The sequence below is a fragment of the Sceloporus undulatus genome, chromosome 3 (assembly GCF_019175285.1).
Source record: "Sceloporus undulatus isolate JIND9_A2432 ecotype Alabama chromosome 3, SceUnd_v1.1, whole genome shotgun sequence".
NCBI lineage: Eukaryota > Metazoa > Chordata > Lepidosauria > Squamata > Phrynosomatidae > Sceloporus > Sceloporus undulatus.
In genome coordinates, this window is record NC_056524.1 from 93,724,570 (window position 1) to 93,742,601 (window position 18,032).

Genomic DNA, 18,032 nt, shown 5'->3' on the forward strand with positions numbered 1-18,032 from the left:
AGCCATTGCTGCCCCAGCTTGGCAAAAAATTGCTGCTGCCTTTTTCTGTAACAGTTAGCCTATTTTTGTTTTTTGTGGGGGGGGGAGGCATTAAATAAAAGATAAACTGATGCACATGCTGGCTCTCTCATCTGTGAATGAGCTCTAGAAAGCCATAAGAATTTCTTGAGATCCAAAGGATCCCTGCCTCCAACCATTACTAATGTGCTGAAATTATTCATCTAAGGAATATTTGGCAGAGCCCTAATATAAAGCAGATTGAATTTGAAGACTGCAGATCTCAGTTGGCATAAAATTCCAGAATGCTGGCAGCAATGCTGAAAATGTCCTCTCTCAAACTGGCCTGCTTAACCTCCCAAAGACTTAGGCACAGAAGGGGAAAGTCTAAACAACAAAGAAAGGCCATAGTTCTGGGAAAGATCATGGTTTTACATAAAATAATTCACTTGGTAGTTATAAAAGAAAGGAATTCCACACAGATAGTGTATGGAAGAGGAAATCTGCTTCATTACTCCAGTCCTCCTTTTCCATCAACACTTGGTCTCCATTGTGAAGTCAAAGGCACTGGGTCTCCATACTTGTCACAGAGCAAGGACAGTGCAAGGTATATCCAAGTTGTAGAAATGGCAAAGGGCAGTCTGCCCCTTCCAAAAATTTGGTGCACAAGCCACTTATACTTGTGTAGGATGGAAATCCTTTTCTTCCACAGCCAACACTCACACAAAAAATGGTAGGTTAGTTGATTGGATGAGAAATGGGTTAACCACCCCTTCTGTACTACTCTGCTTAGGCAGCAACTTTTGTTCTGTCCTGTGAAGAGGACAGAAACTCATGCTTCCCTTGTAGTTGTCAAGAGGGTGACTTGCCCTTGTTCACATTTGACATGGAAATGCAGATAATGACTTTTTAAATGGTAGTGGTAGTGATAACTTCTAAAGGCTTATTTAGCATGGCAAATTGCATGCTTTCTATGAACAAAGTTCAGAATTCATTTGGGAAAGAAACTATATTTTTAACCAAAAAACATAACAAACAAAAAAAGCAGCAGCCACATCATGCAGATAATACTGAGCGTATGTAGGACACCTTCTTAATACATTGACTAGACATCATATCATTTTGAGATACTTATTCTAATCCAAGACAAGAACGTTTGTAAGGATTTTTGGACATTTCTACCCCAATCCCCAACCCAGATCTGAGAGGGCTGAACCTTTAAAAAAAAACTTAAAATGTCCTGCACAGCCTCTAGTGATCATGGGGGGGGGGGGGGATTTCATCATATTTGGCTATTTTAGACATGGAGAACTTTTCCCCAAAACTGGTGTTTACGTTTTCTTTAAATAAGCTTTCTGCAGTCACATAAATTCAGCTTTCTAAGGTCCAATAAGGAAAATGTGCAACCCAGAATTCAAGTATTTGCCTACCCTTGTAACACTAATCTGCATGACTCTGGAATATTGTTTTCTTTAAATATAGATAGCAAGTATAGTAAAAAAAAATTACCAATGCCTGTTTCTCCTTTGTAGGGATAATAGTCCTCCTGTGTTTCAAACTTCATCTTGATTTAATGAAGAAATGTTGGCTCTAACCCTTTGACACAATCTTTCCAGTTATACCCGCAAGGATTTGAATGTTGTAAAATACCTTTAGATTCCTGTTTTTAATGTCTAGTTTAACCTTTTAAACCACATTAACCTTTGCATCATTACTGGTGGTATGAGGCTGTATTACACTCTGGTATTCATAAATTCTTTCCCTGCACTTGCTATGTTTAATGGCAGTCATGGGTTACTGCTACCATAAAGTATTTTAAAAAGCTGTTCTCACAAATCTCAAACCATGCAGACAGGCTGATGCTCATTAATGTGATTGTGTATTTTGTCATCCTAATTTGACATGCTGGATTTTATTGACGGACTCTCTCTCTCTCTCTCTCTGTGACATATATTAGTTGCCAGAGAGTATCAATACCAGTCAGCAAATTTTAACTTTCCACCAACAGCTTTTTAAATTTTATTTTCTATGTGTTTCATAAAAAGAAAGGATTCAAACATTTCATTGCTTCTTTCACAAAGCTTTAAGACATTCGTTTGAGTATTACTTGGAATACCTAGCAATAATTTGACAGTTACAACAAATGAATCTTTTATATTTTTGGAAAGGGAGAAACATTGCAACTTCAGAATAGAAGATGGAATGTGTTATGCTCTTGATGTACACTTTGACATGTTTCTACTGAATTAGGACAGAATACAAGATAATTGGCAAAACTGAAATCGATCAAGTAGTTCATTGTCTAACAGGGTGTAATCAAGTAAGTTGTTTGTCTATAGATGTTTTGTACATTTTAGCTATTACCCATTTCTTCAAAAGAGAGAGAGGGAGAGAGATCATATCCACATCATCATAAATTTGCCACTTAGCTGACCCTTAAAAGTTTCAGACAGTTATTTTATATATAGAACTTGGACTCAACACATCTTGGCATAGTCATGCTGAGATTTTACTGGACCTGGTCATGTCTGTGAAAATGTTCTTTATTCATATACTTTATAATATGGAAAATATAAATATTGCATCCAAAAGAATACTGTTTATAACAAAATGTGGTCTACTCCCCAAGAGGCAAAAGGCAGTCATTCCCTATCCCCCTCTGTCTGTGAACCAGTAACCTTTTATTAGGACCAAGTGAGGGACCTCATTTGAATCTTCTAAAATGCTCCAGCTCTGACCTTTTCATGCAAGATAAGTCAAATGTAGTGACATTATCACATTGCATATTTTATTATTTTTAAATTCATTATTTGTCAGGACTCTGCAGGAAAAAATGATTTCAATGCCTATTTAAATCTTCAAATGTAATAAAAGATCATTACATAAGACTCTGCAGGAATTTATTGTGCTTCTATAAAGCATATTTCTAAAGGAAAGCAGTTTTGATAATATGACTACTCATCCCTATTCGTTTGTCTTCTTATATTCCTTCTAATGAGGTGTGCATGAAGAACTCCCAGATCAGTTTCTTTGAATCAAGTTTACTACCTAACAGAGTAATCCAAAGTGGTGGTGAGGTGATGTTAAATGCTGAGTGGCTCACTGTTTCCACAATTCTGCTTGAAAAGCAGTTTTCTGCCTTTTCTTTCCCCCCAGGTATCTTATTTTTGGTGTTGTTGTTTTTTTAAAACCAATGAATGGGGAAATGTACTTTAGCTTAACATGTAATCATCATGACTGGAAGCAATCTACAACCTTATATCTGGGAATTTTCCCAAACTCCCTTTAAAGCCATCTATGTTGGTGGCTGTGACAGAGCCCCTTTCCAGGCTGGCTTCTCAGTTCCAAACTTTGAGCTCCTATCTCACCTTGCCTTTTACCCTTAAGATCCTTCCCTGGATTTTGTACTCCGATTCATGTGTGCTATACCTGTACAATGTTGGTACAGCAGACACAAATAATAGGAGGAAAGGGGACTGAAAGAAGAGACAATTGATTGCTGTGTTTGACATGACATGATTGAGTCAATTCATGTTTGAGTCCATGGCATTTTTTTGAGCAAAACTGGGAACTGAACACCAACATTACAACATTACAAATTATAGGCAATGGACCTTAATTTGTGGAGGAGGGGCTTCCCAAAAGTTGGAATTTGATAATCTGAAATAGCAGTATAGGGCCTGGGGAAACAATGGCCCAGTATAGACCACCACAAAAGGGCAGTCTGCCAATGCCTAGTTTTCTGCCAGGGGAAAATGCGCACAAACTACGCAGTTTCCCACCAGCGGAAAAAGAACCTGCAAAAAGCAGGTCCTTTTCTGCTGCAGTAGTGGTGTAATGAGTGTGCCAGTGGTGGACTCGTTACATGAGTGCCGCATGGTGCCATGCGGACGCTGCACGGCACTTACATAATGATGGCAGCGCCCATCTGTACAGGGCACCGGCATTTTGACGCCCTCATCACATGCTAGGGTTGAGGCACGTGTGGGCGGAGCATCCTCGGCCAACCCCTAGCACGTGACGAGGGCGCCCCATAGGCCCATCTGTACCAGGCCAGTAACAACAAAACATTTTCCATGTGAGTTGTAGGTAATGCCAGAGACATTCCAAGGTCTAGCAAGAATGCAGCAACCATTATGGCTATTGGGTGAGTGCTACTGCCTGCCTGGCCATGAACAATCCTCTCCGCCAACATTTTTAGTGTCCATATTACCTAGTTAGCTCTCTTTCCTCCAAATTAGAAACCCATTTCCTTAGATTTTCTCATACTTGTTTCCTTAGCCAAATGAATCAGAAACCATCCTGGCCTGCCTGCCAACCCTTTCCTGCCCTGTCTCTGTGATGTCACAAAGGCCCACAACTGGACACTACAAGGACCACCTCCTGGTGTCAGGTTTTGGTCCTGGAATCTCAGGGAGTGGAATGTTGCTGATCTGTCAACACTAGTGAAATCTATGCTTTAAGTTTGTTTGCTGAGTAAAGTATTTCTTTTTAATCTTGTCAAATCCAATCTCTCTCTCCCCCCCTCTCAAAAATCCCTCAGTAGGAATATATGAGTTGAATTACCATATATACTTGGCTATAAGTCAACGTCATGTATAAGCAAGAGCAGGTTTTGGATAAGTTGAGGGTAAAACTTAGGGAACTTTAACAAAGGATCTAAAGGATGAAGCAAATGCCAGAGAACTTACAAATTCCACCAGGCATAACTGTTTCTGTTCACCCTAAAAAATGGATGGATGAGAGAGTAGAAGTGGGGTCAGTGCTTCCAGGACAGATTACACACTTGTCTTTCACTAGGGGGTGGTTCCTTTTTGGATAAGAGTTAAAGTTTAGTACTTACAGTATATTGATCCATGAATAAGTTGACTCAGTGTTTTTGTGTCAATTTTCTGACTAAAATCTCTAGACTTATACATGAGTATATACAGTAATATGATGGCTCCAAGCATCAGACTGGAGATATGAATATTTTCTATTGCCAACATGCCTGAAAGGTGTGCAAGAAGAATCTCTGTCACTATCACCAGTTTTGTTAGTCTCCTAAAGTCATCTAAGGTCAGCAAAGCTGACAAGAATCAAGGAAATGGGGTGGAGTTTATATTCCCACTTGCATCAGACTGGTAAATTGAAAAAGGTTGCTTAGGGTAATTCTTTTTTTACTGTTCCAGTATCTCATGGTGCACACCAGAATGTCTCTCCAACTATCAAACCTGAATTGAACCTACCAGTAGTGATCTATTTATATGGGAAACATGTCAGGCCAAATCAATCCAACTCAAGCCAGCTTATGCCATAACATAGAGCAGATGAAAGCTCATTTTTCACATAGCCAGTTTAAGGACAAGAATAAAAAATTTCAAGTTATCCCACAGAAATCTGAAGTTGAGAGTGGGATATGAGGTGCCTCGTAAGGGTGGAACCTCATATTGAAGGAAGTATTCCTGTCTCTGATTAAATGAAGAAATATATGTGTGCTTGTTAGGCTATCTACATCTTAGCTTCACTATATATTAAAGTATCAACTGTCTTTTTTCTAAAAGTAGCAAATGCTGGCAAATTTTCTAGCAGAATAAGCTGGTGCACGTGGCCAGACCAGGTCATACACATATAATTTTCTTGTTGTCCCAACAGGAGGGAAGGGATAGTAGCAAGGTCTGAACTCTTCCAAAGTAAACCATGTGAAGCAAACATAAAGGGAGGTGACAACAAGTCACACAATTAACAGCCAGTCTAGGGATCAGGGGTACAAGTCATCCAACTGTGCACAACAATATACAGCAGCTTATTGAATGGTTCCTTGAAACAACAATGCCCTCTAGACCCTGCAAGACCTATAGCCATTTGAACTTGGCATACCAAGTGACTAATTGTTCAGCACCTTCCATTTAAGCTCAAGAAACAGGTGTTGAATAAATCATGCCTGGTTCTCCAACAGAACATCTGCGGATCATCAAACTGTTTCCTCATTACTTCTGTATTATGTGAATGTTGGTTCATTTGAACAATCTGTACACCAGGCTTAGTATGGTCTTCCTGAAAATAATTTTTGCACCCAGTTGTAAGGCAAACTAAATGTAAATATTTCACAATGCCATTAACTAGTAGGAAATGCCTCATTGATTGCAAACACACTTTCCTTCTTCACACAACCTAATCAATATGTAAGCAAATGTAAATGTGGAAATAAAATACAACTTTATGGGGTTATGGCTCACACAGCAACAAAATAAAAATAAACTGGAATCTAATGTACTTCTAACTCAGAAATACATTTTACCAGCCCTAAGCACTAAGTAGTTGAGTTATTTCTATGAGCATCAGGAATTATTCTGTGCTATTTTGTCAGAGGTGGGCTGCAGCAATAAATAAAACAAGTCATTCTTGACACTTTGCATTTTATTTAGGGTTGTGTGGGCTTTGGCATTTCTCTCTGTGACACAGAACTTTGCTTTCTGTCTCTGAAATGCTTATAGCTGAAGTTAATGTTTGTTGCAGTGATGTGGAAGCATTATCATGTTCACCAATGACAGGTTTTGTGGAATGATGGTCTTATCTTAAAATCTCCTATGTAAACCTAACATATATTTTACAGTCATATTTCAGATGTTTGAATTAATTGGCCAACATATTTAGTAGCAAAATCCTTTGGGACATTTTCTTACAAAAAATGCCAGTTTGGAGATCTAGATTATACAGTTTTCAAGCAGGGTAATAGTTTTATTTATTATTACTGCATGCATTTTATTCTGTAAAATACCAGTTGCATTGATGTTGACCCAGAAAATGTCAAAGTGGTTTGCTCTAGAGACCTTCAGAATTAAATGGGCCATTATCCAATGGAAGGGCTAGCAATAGACTAAAATGGCTGTTATTGTTGGCTGGAATTCATAATGTGTTAATTATGGATAATCCTCACTTATCATACAACAGTCACTGTGATTAATGGGGGCCAGCTCCCTGCTGAATGGGAAGACATTGCCTTCCCTATCTTGAGCAATCTCCAGTGTTACAGTCAGAAGCACCGTTTCTGTCACAATTTCCCCTTGCACCAGAGTTCACACACAGAATAGGAGATAGGAATATTAGCTAGTAACTTCCTGGTTAACAAGAGAACAGACCCCTATTGATCACAGTGGTTGCTGCAATATAAGAGGGGATGAGGGGGGATACTCAGGAGAAATCTTTCATTGGGTTCCAACACTGTCATAGGTGTAATTTGTGAGAATTCATGCAAGTCCCTTCTCAGTGACTATTCCAAGACTGTGGAGCTCCCTCCCAAGGGAGGCTAGGTTTCTATCAGTTCTTCCACCAGCACACCAATACATTTTTAGATGGGCTTTTGACTATTGTTGTTGTTCTATTATCACTTTCCCTACAAAACTAGGACTCAAGACATCTTACAAAAACTGAAATAAATGCAAATAAAAACACATGTACAAACACCTTACATAAATTATGCAAAAAGTTATTGTTAACATGCAATTAAACTATCCAGAGAGTTAAAAAGAAAGAAAGAAATATATTCAAGTAGGATGCTGCTCAAAATCCTTGCAGTCAGTTCCTAAAAGCCTGTCAGTATAATAATAATAATACAAAATCAATTTGACAGTTTAAGGAAAACAAGGATGAAGCTACTTTAGATTCCCTAGGGAGTGAATTTCAAAGCCTGGGAGCAGTCACTGAGAAGGCCACCTCCTCTTTTCCCTTGAAGTTGATGGAATAGAAAAAAGGGTATCCCATGAAGATCTTGAAGCCCAGGAAGCCCAAAAAGTTGTAGTCCTTCAGGTACTGCTGCATAGCTCATAATCAGCACTTTGAGAAATGCCTGGAGATGGGCCAGTAGCCACTGGTAACAATCAGGTAACAATCTGGACATAGTTCTTTCTGCTAACTGAAATCTCTAAACACTGTTCAAAGGCAGCCTCATATACAGTGTGTTACAGTAATCTATAAGAATCCATCCTAGGTAATGGGAAATTTGAAACAGTCAAAGAGTTCTCATACCATGTATTATGTATTGATCAGAACAGAGAGTGTAGTCAAGAAATCAGAAGACTAGGATTGGGAAGAGCAGCTTTGAAAGAACTGGACAACACCATAAAGTGTAAAAACATAACTCTGAACACTAAAGTTAGGATAGTCCAAGCCATTGTATTCCCCATCACAATGTACAGATGTGAGATCTGGACAGTGAAAAAAGCTGATAGAGAGAAAATCAACTTATTTGAAATGTGGTGCTGGAGAGGAGTACTGAGAATACCATGCTTGGCCAAGAAGACAGATAAATGGGTTCTGGAACAGATGAAGGCTGAACTTGCTCTGGAAATCAAGATGACTAACTTGAGGCTATCATATTTTGGCCATATTATGAGAAGAAATGAATCACTGGAAAAGACAATGATGAATGACAGTAGAAAAGAGATGAAAACTAAATGCCAAATGGTTAAACTTGATGGAGATTACAGGACTGAGCCTGCAGGAACTGAGCAGAACAGTTGAAGACAAGGGGTCTTGGAGATATCTCATCCACAGGGCCACCGTGAGTCAAAGTCTTCCCAAGGACAGTTGACAACAGCAGCAGCAGCAGCAACAATAGCAATCCAAACAGGATACAGATTGAGTCTCCCTAAGTGTTTTGGATTTGGGGGAGAAATTGAATTCTGGAATATTTGCATTTACATAATGAGATATCTTGGTGATGGCACCCACATCTGATGAGAGATACTGATTTAGAATAGAAACAGCTTCCTGGGAGTTCAGTGGAAAGGAAAAATTGAATTTGGCGTCATCAGTGTACTGATGTGTGAACAGAAAACTCTGGACTACCTGAAAGTTTCTCTGGAAACAGAAGTTTCGTGTAGATGTTGAATAACATGGGGAACTAAGGGACTCAACAGGCCGATGGTTCCATAAACCAGTGAATTTCTCAGTATCACTTTCTGGCTTCACCCTTCAAGGAAGAAAGGGGCTGCTCTCAGCCCAGTGAGGTGGTCACTGGATACCATGGTTGAAGGGCACTGATCATTCCCTTCACTCAGTTAACTAGTTGCCTCTGATTCTTTTGATTAGCCAAGAAAGGCAAATATCTAGGACTTATTATGGCTTTCACTTCTCCAAGGATTCTATCAATAATATTGGGCTGTATATATTGAAATAATCCATTATTACTTAACAAGCAGGGGCCAGAATTAATGCTGAAATTCCGATATAAATAATTTGCATTAAAAATAAATTTAATTGTTTTTTTTTCATTAGAAAATTGCAAACTCAGTTACTAATTTAGTTGATTTGAATTAGTCACTTTTTATTTCTTCTGTTTCCACTTCAGTTTTTCCCTCAGTCTTCCTTACTGGAGAAAGAAATGAGGAAATCAAACCAGATTCCTGAGTGAACAGTCTTAAGGATCACACCTTGAAAATTTGTGGCTCATTGATTTTACTCACTATGTGTTCTCCCAAAACAGGGAAAGCACAAGTAAACAAAGTCAAGTGTGAATAAGCCATGTGGCCTTAAGATGCACTTCATCAAGCCATACATCCTGGTTGCTGGCCCACTTACTTTTATTCTTCCCATTAATGACTGTGCTAAAGGGGAGATGAATGAGAAGGATGACTTGGTTGTGGAAGGGAGTAGGAACATAAATCCTTAACTGTTTTGCTGTCACAAGCAAGAGTAAATAAGTAATGTACTTTTCTCCCAGCTGTGGGGGAAAAACACAAATATTTCTCCACAGAATTCTCTCTCTATTTGAAAGTTCCAAAGTGTTCCAGAGGGGATATCTAAGGAGAAATACTTCTTGATCCAGTTTACTCAGGGAACACACTGCCTAACTTGGCTGCAAAGGAGATGTGGGTACCAATCACACTCACAACAGAACCCTAAGCATTTACTACACAACAAACTGATCTTGTAATTAACCACGATCAAGTCATCTTTGACACATGGTGACCCTATGAATGAGAGACCTTCAAGTCATCCTATCATCAACAGTCCTGCTCAAGTCTTGTAGAATCAGGGATGTGGTTTCCTAGACTGGGCTCTCTTCAATATGGAATGGAGTCTTCCTCTTTTCCTGTTGCTCTCCACATTTGCAAGCATTATTGTGTTTTCTAGTGAGTCATGTCTTCTTGTGATATGGCCAAAATACGACAGTCTGAATGTAGTCATGTGGAATTCTAGGGATAGTTAAGGTCTCCAGAAACCATTTGCTTATATTTTTAGTAGTCCATGGTATCTGTAGATCTCTCTTCCAACACATTTCAAATGAGTTTTCATTGGGCCCTTGGTATTTGATATCTGTGGATATGAGCAACCATGGATTGAAATGAAGAAACATTTTTAAACCTATGATGGCCAGCCTGAGAAGTGGTCCCTGAGCAATAGTGGAGGCTTTATAAATCCTAATAGTTTATTGTTCCAGGGATTCTCCAAGAGGTAGTGCTTTACAGGGTTACAACTTCCCTGATTTGTATATTGCTACTTGTGTCAAACACACATGCATATTCACAAGAATAATTAATAAGCTCTTAGTTTCACACAGTTGATTGACCCTTTGCCCATAAGCAGCTTGTGGAGAGTTTACACAGAAACATGTTCATCATTTCATTTCCTGATACCTAAGCATTGAAAACATGATGACTCACAGTTGAACAACTCTGGAAATTCATCAAGGGAGACCCATATACAAACACACCTCTGTTTATGTTGTGTTGTTTATTTTTACAAATATTTAATTAACATAAATCTAAATTATTTACAATCATTTATTTGTTTATTTCTTCTCAGCCCAAGAAGGTTCTAAGGTGATAACAGACCAAAACAGATGACAAAAGCTATTTCAAAACATGATAAGACAAATCAAAGGCATAACCATGCTAGTCTGGAAAATATGTAAGCAAAGGGATCTTCTAGTATCTTTGAGACCAAACGAAATAAAAAAGCTGGTAACTACAAAAAGCCTATGGTTCAATACAGATGGGCTGAAAGGAGAGCTGAGATGCCACCCCTTTCTGTCCCACACAGAGGCCGCAGCAACCAAATGTTGCAGCATCCGGGAGCCCTAAAAAGAAATGAAATGGTATGTGTGTGTGGTGCCATTGGCACCCTCACACACGCTGATGATGTCTGCATGGCGTGGTACCATTTGGATGCTGCAGCGTGCATACGTCATCATGGCAGCCCCCATGTAGATGGGGGGCGCCATTGTGGCATGGTAGGGCTCAGGAGCATGTGGTTGCTCCGCTCTCCTGAGCCCGAATTTCGGCCCCACGACAGCACTTTTTGCCTGTTTGTATCGGGCCTATGAAACTTTATGCTGCCAGCTTCTTTCTTTCAATTAATCTGAAAGGTGCTACAAGATCCCTTTTGCATAAGGTTAAAACAATGTTGTTGTTGTTTTTAAGTTTTAGACACTCCACTCATTACAAATCTTATTAGCCATCAACCTTGGTTTTAAGTATCAAAAGCCATCAGAAACAGTGCAGTCTTGGACATTGGCAAGGAGCTCAGTACAGATGGAACTAGTCTGACTTTCCTTGAGAGGGTTTTCTACAACTGAAACACCACTGCAGATAAAGCCCTGTCACACGTGGTCACATTACATGGTGATGGTAGATGAAATGGGATCTCTGCTAAGTATCTCAGTTTTCAAAGGAGCCTCATGTAGTATGCAACAGTAGTATAATTGGGAGGTAACTGAGGCATGAACCACTGCAATTAAATCTGTTTTCCTTAGGAAGGATCACAACTGGCAGACTTTAGCTGCATCTACACTGTAGAATTAATTCAGTTTGACATGCTTTAACTGCCATGGTTCAGTGCTATAAAATTCTGTATCTGTATTTTTGATAGAGATTTAGCCTTCTCGGTTAGAGAGATCTGGGGCCACAGCAAACCATACATCCCAGGATTCCATAGGATAGAGCCATGACAGTTAAAGTGGTGTCAAACTATATTAAGCACCTTAATATAGTATATTAAGCATCTTATTGCACCGACAAAAAATCTAAGTGCTCCCCAATGGGAGTTTTCTGACTTTGAAATATATCCTCCAAAGTGCCCTTGGGATCTGAGCTGTAGCTGGGCTACAAGTGCCCAGTGGAATCGGCAGCGAATTATGTGTGGTAATTACTGGTAGCATCCTGCAACATAACTGGGAAGCAGTCAGGTTTTTCTCCAGTGCGCTAAAGTCCTAGGTTTGGTAGCAGCTTTCATCAAACCTTGGCAAAGGTATCCCTTGCCACGGCATCAACACAGGGCAATGCTGAGTCCAGGAGTATTTCTATGCAAATCTTGATTTTTCAGCAGAGTTCAACCTTGACCAGAACAGCTCACAATCCAGGCTACATTTTCATTTTAATACTATTTTTTTTAAAATCACTTCTATCTTATCTGGACTGAACTTCAGTTTATTAATCCATATACCAGCTTTAACTGCACACTGATAATAATTCACTATTTCCACAGCCTTAAAACGTTTTTTAAAACACATTAAAACTTCATTGATTCTTCAGCCATTGTGGCTGATAAGTAGTAGGAGAGCCATTACACCTAGGCTATACAAATTGGCTGTCCAAGAATCAATCCAGTGCACAATCCATCATTTACTGGTCTGCAGCAAATTTCCAGGAAATAAGGAAAGTGTTGTAGCCACAGTTGCAAATATTATCCTGGTCTCTTAGAAAAACAAAATTGCCTGTCCCCCACATCAGACAGCCTAAGAAGCACTGTGTTACACCTCAAGCTTGGTAGACATGCATTTTGCATTTTCTTTTGATTTTTCCTTTCGAAATCTTTAGTTGTAATCGTACACATGCATGCTTCTAGGTAAATCAATACTGAATTGACTGAAAGGTAAATGAGATATTAGAATTAGTTTGGACTAAATAATTTCTAGAGGGCTTGCTTCAGCAGTGGTTCTTGCTTTCTTTAGAAATTGGCCTATTCCTGTGCTTTCCAATTTATAAATATACGTATTAGCTATTTCATATATTGTTTTAGTATACTTTTTCTATCTTTTGGCTTTCTAGGATCATGCATCCACATCATGGATTTTCAAGGTAGTGGGAGAGGAGGTTATGTTAGGAGACTACACTGTGGGCATACTACAAGTAGTCCAAGTAGACCACAAGTTGAACATTAGTCAACAGTCTGATGCGGCAGCTAAAAAAGCCAATGCAATTTTTGGCTGCATCAATAGAAGTATAGTGTCTAGAACAAGGGAAGTAATAGTGCCACTGTATTCTGTTTTAGTCAGGCCGCACCTGGAATACTGTGTTCAGTTCTGGGCACCACAATTTAAAAAGGATGTTTAGAAATGGGAGCGTGTCCAAAGGAGGGCGACTAAAATGGTGAAGGGTCTGGAAAACATGCTTTATGAGGAGAACCTTAGGGAGCTAGGGATGTTTAGCCTGGAGAAGAGGTTAAGAGGTGATATGATAGCCTAGTTTAAATATTTGAAGGGATGTCATATTGAGGAGGGAGCAAGCTTGTTTTCTGCTGCTCCAGAGAAAAGGACCCAGAACAATGGATGCAAGCTACTCCCTTAGAGAGAGGTGGAGCTTCCTTCTTTGGAGGTCTTTAAACAGAGGCTGGATGGCCATATGTTGGGTATGCTTTGACTGAGAGTTTCTTCGTGGCAGGGGGTTGGACTGGATGGCCCATGTGGTCTCTTCCAACTCTATGATTCTATGATTCTATACTAACAGTTGTACGTTTCCAAGGATGCTACAGTGGTGATGGGCAAAGGCAGGCAATACCTGCTTCTCTGTGTGGCATATTTATCGGGTGTTTACTACCTTAACGGTTATAGTGCTAACAGGCTTTACTCTCTGCTGCCACCATTTACAACATTGTAGTTACACTGACATCATGCACCAGCATGGTTCCAGTAATGATAGCTATTTTGTATTCATTTAATAATGTTTCCCTTTGTCAAACAGATCAACAAATTTTATAATATTTTATTGCCTTGGTCTCATTAAAACTGTTTTGTTAGTATACTTTAATTAGTATTTGTCTCTTATTTAAATTAAAGTTAATTCAATCTGTTTCTGGCTTAATGGTCATGCTCTATATGTTCATTGGAACAAAGTAAAATATATTGGCCATATGACAAAGTGCAAAAACATGGTACATGTATTGGTACCTTTACTGGATCAGTCAAAATGCACAAAATATGTATTGTAAGCTTTCAAAGTTCCACAGGCTTCTTCAGTGTGCACAAGTGTTAAAAATCATACATGGGGGGGGGGAGATCAATGTTAATAACAGGTCTGCATTTTATCAAGATGCTGCTGGTGTAGTTGTTGATTTCAGTTAAAATGATATGGAGGGATATCCATCCAGGCAGGCCACTCTTCCTTCTTGCCATATGGGTACTGAGAGACAAAGAATCTTAAAGTCCAGGTAATAAAATTTAAATTCCATTAGCGACACAAAACAATACCTTCTTTGAGATCCAGGTTGTCTCAAAGAAGGTAATCCACAAACCAGTGATACCTTTTTTCGGACAACAAAAATGCACAAAGTATATGCAAGCTTTGAAAGCTCTATACGCTTCTTAATCTGATGCAGGTGTTAAAAATAATACATTTGCTTTGAGCATATATTTTGTGCATTTTGGTTGCTCCCATAAAGGTATCACTGTTTTGGTGGATTTTGAATGTTACTGGAGTAAGAACTTGGGTGTATTTTTTTTTAAATGTGAAGGACATCTCCTGCTCTGGTCCCAGAGCTGGGGGTACACTTTGCTATTCAGGCACTGTGGTACGGTTGTTGGTTTGGGACCACAGGGTCACAGCATTAGTCTGGTGTCTACTGTTTGAATTTCTGTGACTCCCTAATACTATAGCTTGGAAAAAACAATTATTTTCCCACCAGCTCTACATGTTCTATGACATCTAATCAATATTTCATCAAGTGCAATAAGCTGCCTGTAATGGTGTGTTCATAGGAACCCGGATTCTGGCATTTTGATATATATCTCCCTCCCCAAACTGAGAATAAGAGCACATAGTGTATAGCTGTGATTCTACTATAGGTAGAGTAGGTAGGAAACAAACAGTGTAATCCTATGTATCTTAACAATGACTTCAGTGGGACTTATTTCTAAAATATGCAGTACATAATTGAACTGTCAGACTATGTTGTCTCCAGTGGTGGTAATGCCTCAGTATTTACCGCCATCCTATGTTGTCCAATGGCTTTTAGAAACTTCCTGTAAATGCCTTTGTGGACTGTTTTTGAAAACCAGGCAATTTAATAAAGTGATCTATTAAAGCAACAAACAACTGGATTTAGGAAGAAGAAAAGCAGGGAGAGGAAAACCCCTCTTCCACATCAGAGCTTCAAAGACTGTTTTGATGAAGATGAGGCTTCTTTCTCATTCACAGCTGTCCTCGCTTGTGAAAAGAGCTGGCAAGCAAGACGGCGGCTCCTTGCCAGCAAAGAATGAGAAGGAGAAAAAGGAATAGGAGGAGGAGGAGGAGGTGATGGACCAGATTTTGGAGCAGGTGTCCCTTTGGTGTTTGCCATTTGATTATATCTTAAACACAGTCTGTGAAAATGAGGGTGCCTTATTTTGAATTCTGTGTACTTGTCCTATTTCCGAAGTAAAAGTTGTAATGTCAATTCATCATCTTCATCACAAAACTAATTGGGAATCAAGCAAGCAAAATCATTGGTCAGAAAAATAATCTGTTGTAATTTCATGTTTTCAGAGTTTGGCACTGAAAGGTCAGGCATGATCATAATAATGCTTCCATTTTGTTACAGCTGTGTGGTCTCATTCACCTAGCAGGCAGATATTCAACTGCTGAAACTTTTCCCAGAATGAAGGATTAGTGAAAGTTGAAGGGATAGTTGAGTTGAAGTGAATTTCTGCTCATCACAGAAGAGCCCAGTCAACTAGCAACCAGTTTTGTTTAACAAACATGATACACATTACAAATTACTGATGTCTGGATATGTTTTGCATCATAATTACATCAAACATAAAGTTCTTATCTAAAGAAAATAGTCACTTAATAAAATAAAGGGTAATAGCTTATCAGTAAGCTGCTTTCTTTGGAAAGTATCCAGTATCCATGCTGGCTAAGGGGTTTCACTGAAAGAAGTTACAGCCCAAACCCCGCCACGGACGCTGTGTGCCATTCATGGGAAGTGCAATGTGGAGAGTGAAATGTGATGATGTCAAAGTTGAATGGAAAGTAGAGAAGGCTTTCTTTACCTCTAATAGTTGGACAAACTAGGGCACATGGGCAGTCTTTTCTCGCCTTTTATGAATAGCAAACTTTAACTGTCCACAGAGTTCTCTCTGCTGCATAAAACTTGGAAATTCAGATGTCATATTTCAGGGGTAGGGTAGACTGAAGTTCTCACTTTCCACCATCATGGAGACAGTGATGAATCCAGTGGGATCAACAGACTAATGGCTAAGAAGCTGAACAACAATCCCCCAGTACTATCTTCCAGGAACACTCAGCCCAAAAGGACCAGAGTCACTGCAGAACTTTGTCCACGAGTTCCGGCCTGTTCCATGACCAAGTTAAATCCAGATTGTAATAGATACAGACAATCAATTTAATCAAAACAATACAAACAAAGTGTCTTAGGACCTTACTTCGTGGGAGGTTACAAACTGGCTAGTAATTACTTAGGGTGGTGGAAACCAATGAAGATGACTTTAAGAAGGTTCTTACAACAATTTCTGTACTTCTACTAGATAGGCTGGAATATAGCTCTTTCCCCCCTTTTCATGAAAGCATTTATAACCACTACCCAATCTGACAGACCTTTTCTGGCAGCTCTAATCGGCCAGGATGGACATGGGTCTAACAAACAAGTGACCTCACTTCTCCAATCAACTTGTCCAGTCATTGTATTGAACAAATTGAAACTCATCCATCAAAATTGGACAAATGCATGGCTCAATTACTGCCCTATAATCTACTTTCAATGTGGAGTCCAAGTCAGAATAGATTAAAGTAATTTTCTCTACAGCACATTTAGCAAATTTTCCACAGTATGTTTCTGAGGTGTCCTCATTTTGAGGTCTGAATGTAATAGGCTAGATACCTCAAACAACTTTGCTGGATGATATTGTGTTGATGTAACAGAGGCAGCAAAGATGAAGAACTGTTTCTTCACTGCTCCCACAGCTGCAGAGTAGTGTCTAAAATGGATCATACCCCATACTATCAGATTCACCCTAAGTCTTTCTCTGTTGTCACTCTAGTTGTTTAATAATGTTCCTTATGTTCTGAGCTCCTGAGAATTTCAAGCACTCTGCAGAAAGTAAAGGACATTTAGGAACAATAGTGTCAATGGCCCAAGTAATCTCTCTCTTTTAGAGATCAACCATGACATCATCATAATTGCTAGCTCTAGTAGCTGCAAATTTCGCCAAAGCATTCAGAAATGATTCTGGATCCATTAACCCTCCAAGGCAAGTCATTTTAGTTAGTTTTCCTGCCTGCAGAGGTTGGAAGTATTAGTAAATCTAAAACTGATTAAGCAGTGATCTGTCAATGACAAATCATGAGTGTGGCCTTTTACACATGTAGGTCTGGACTTTGACTAGAATATCCCTCCTTCCAGCTCTCATCTTCTGGCCTGAGAGGGAGTGAAAGGACAGGCCCAATGCCATCGGGCCTGAAGAGGAAGAACCCTCCCCTCCCTCCTTCCAATTGTCATCTTCTGGCCTTAGAGGGAGCGAAAGGACAGGCCCAACACCATCGGGCCTGGCCTCCATTAAGAAGAAGAGCCCTCCCTCCAGTCCATCTGCCTTGGTCCAGACCTCAGAGGGAGAGAAGAATGCTGGACCTGATTCCCCTCCCCCACCCCCATTCCCTTCTCCTTTTGTGTTGTGTCTTTTTAGATTGTAAGCCTGAGGGCAGGGATCCGTCTATTATCCCCTCTGTTGTAAGCCGCCCAGATTCCCAGTGATTGGCCGGCATAGAAATAAATCCTATTATTATTATTATTATTATTATTATTATTATTATTATTATTATTATTATTATTATTATTAT

At 39.4% G+C, this 18,032-nt stretch overlaps 1 long non-coding RNA gene across 1 annotated transcript in view; it reads right to left on the reverse strand.

Moving 5' to 3' along the window:
* The window catches only part of LOC121926683, a 60,052-nt gene that overhangs the window by 29,219 nt on the left and 12,801 nt on the right, over window positions 1-18,032 (reverse strand). The window lies entirely within an intron of this gene.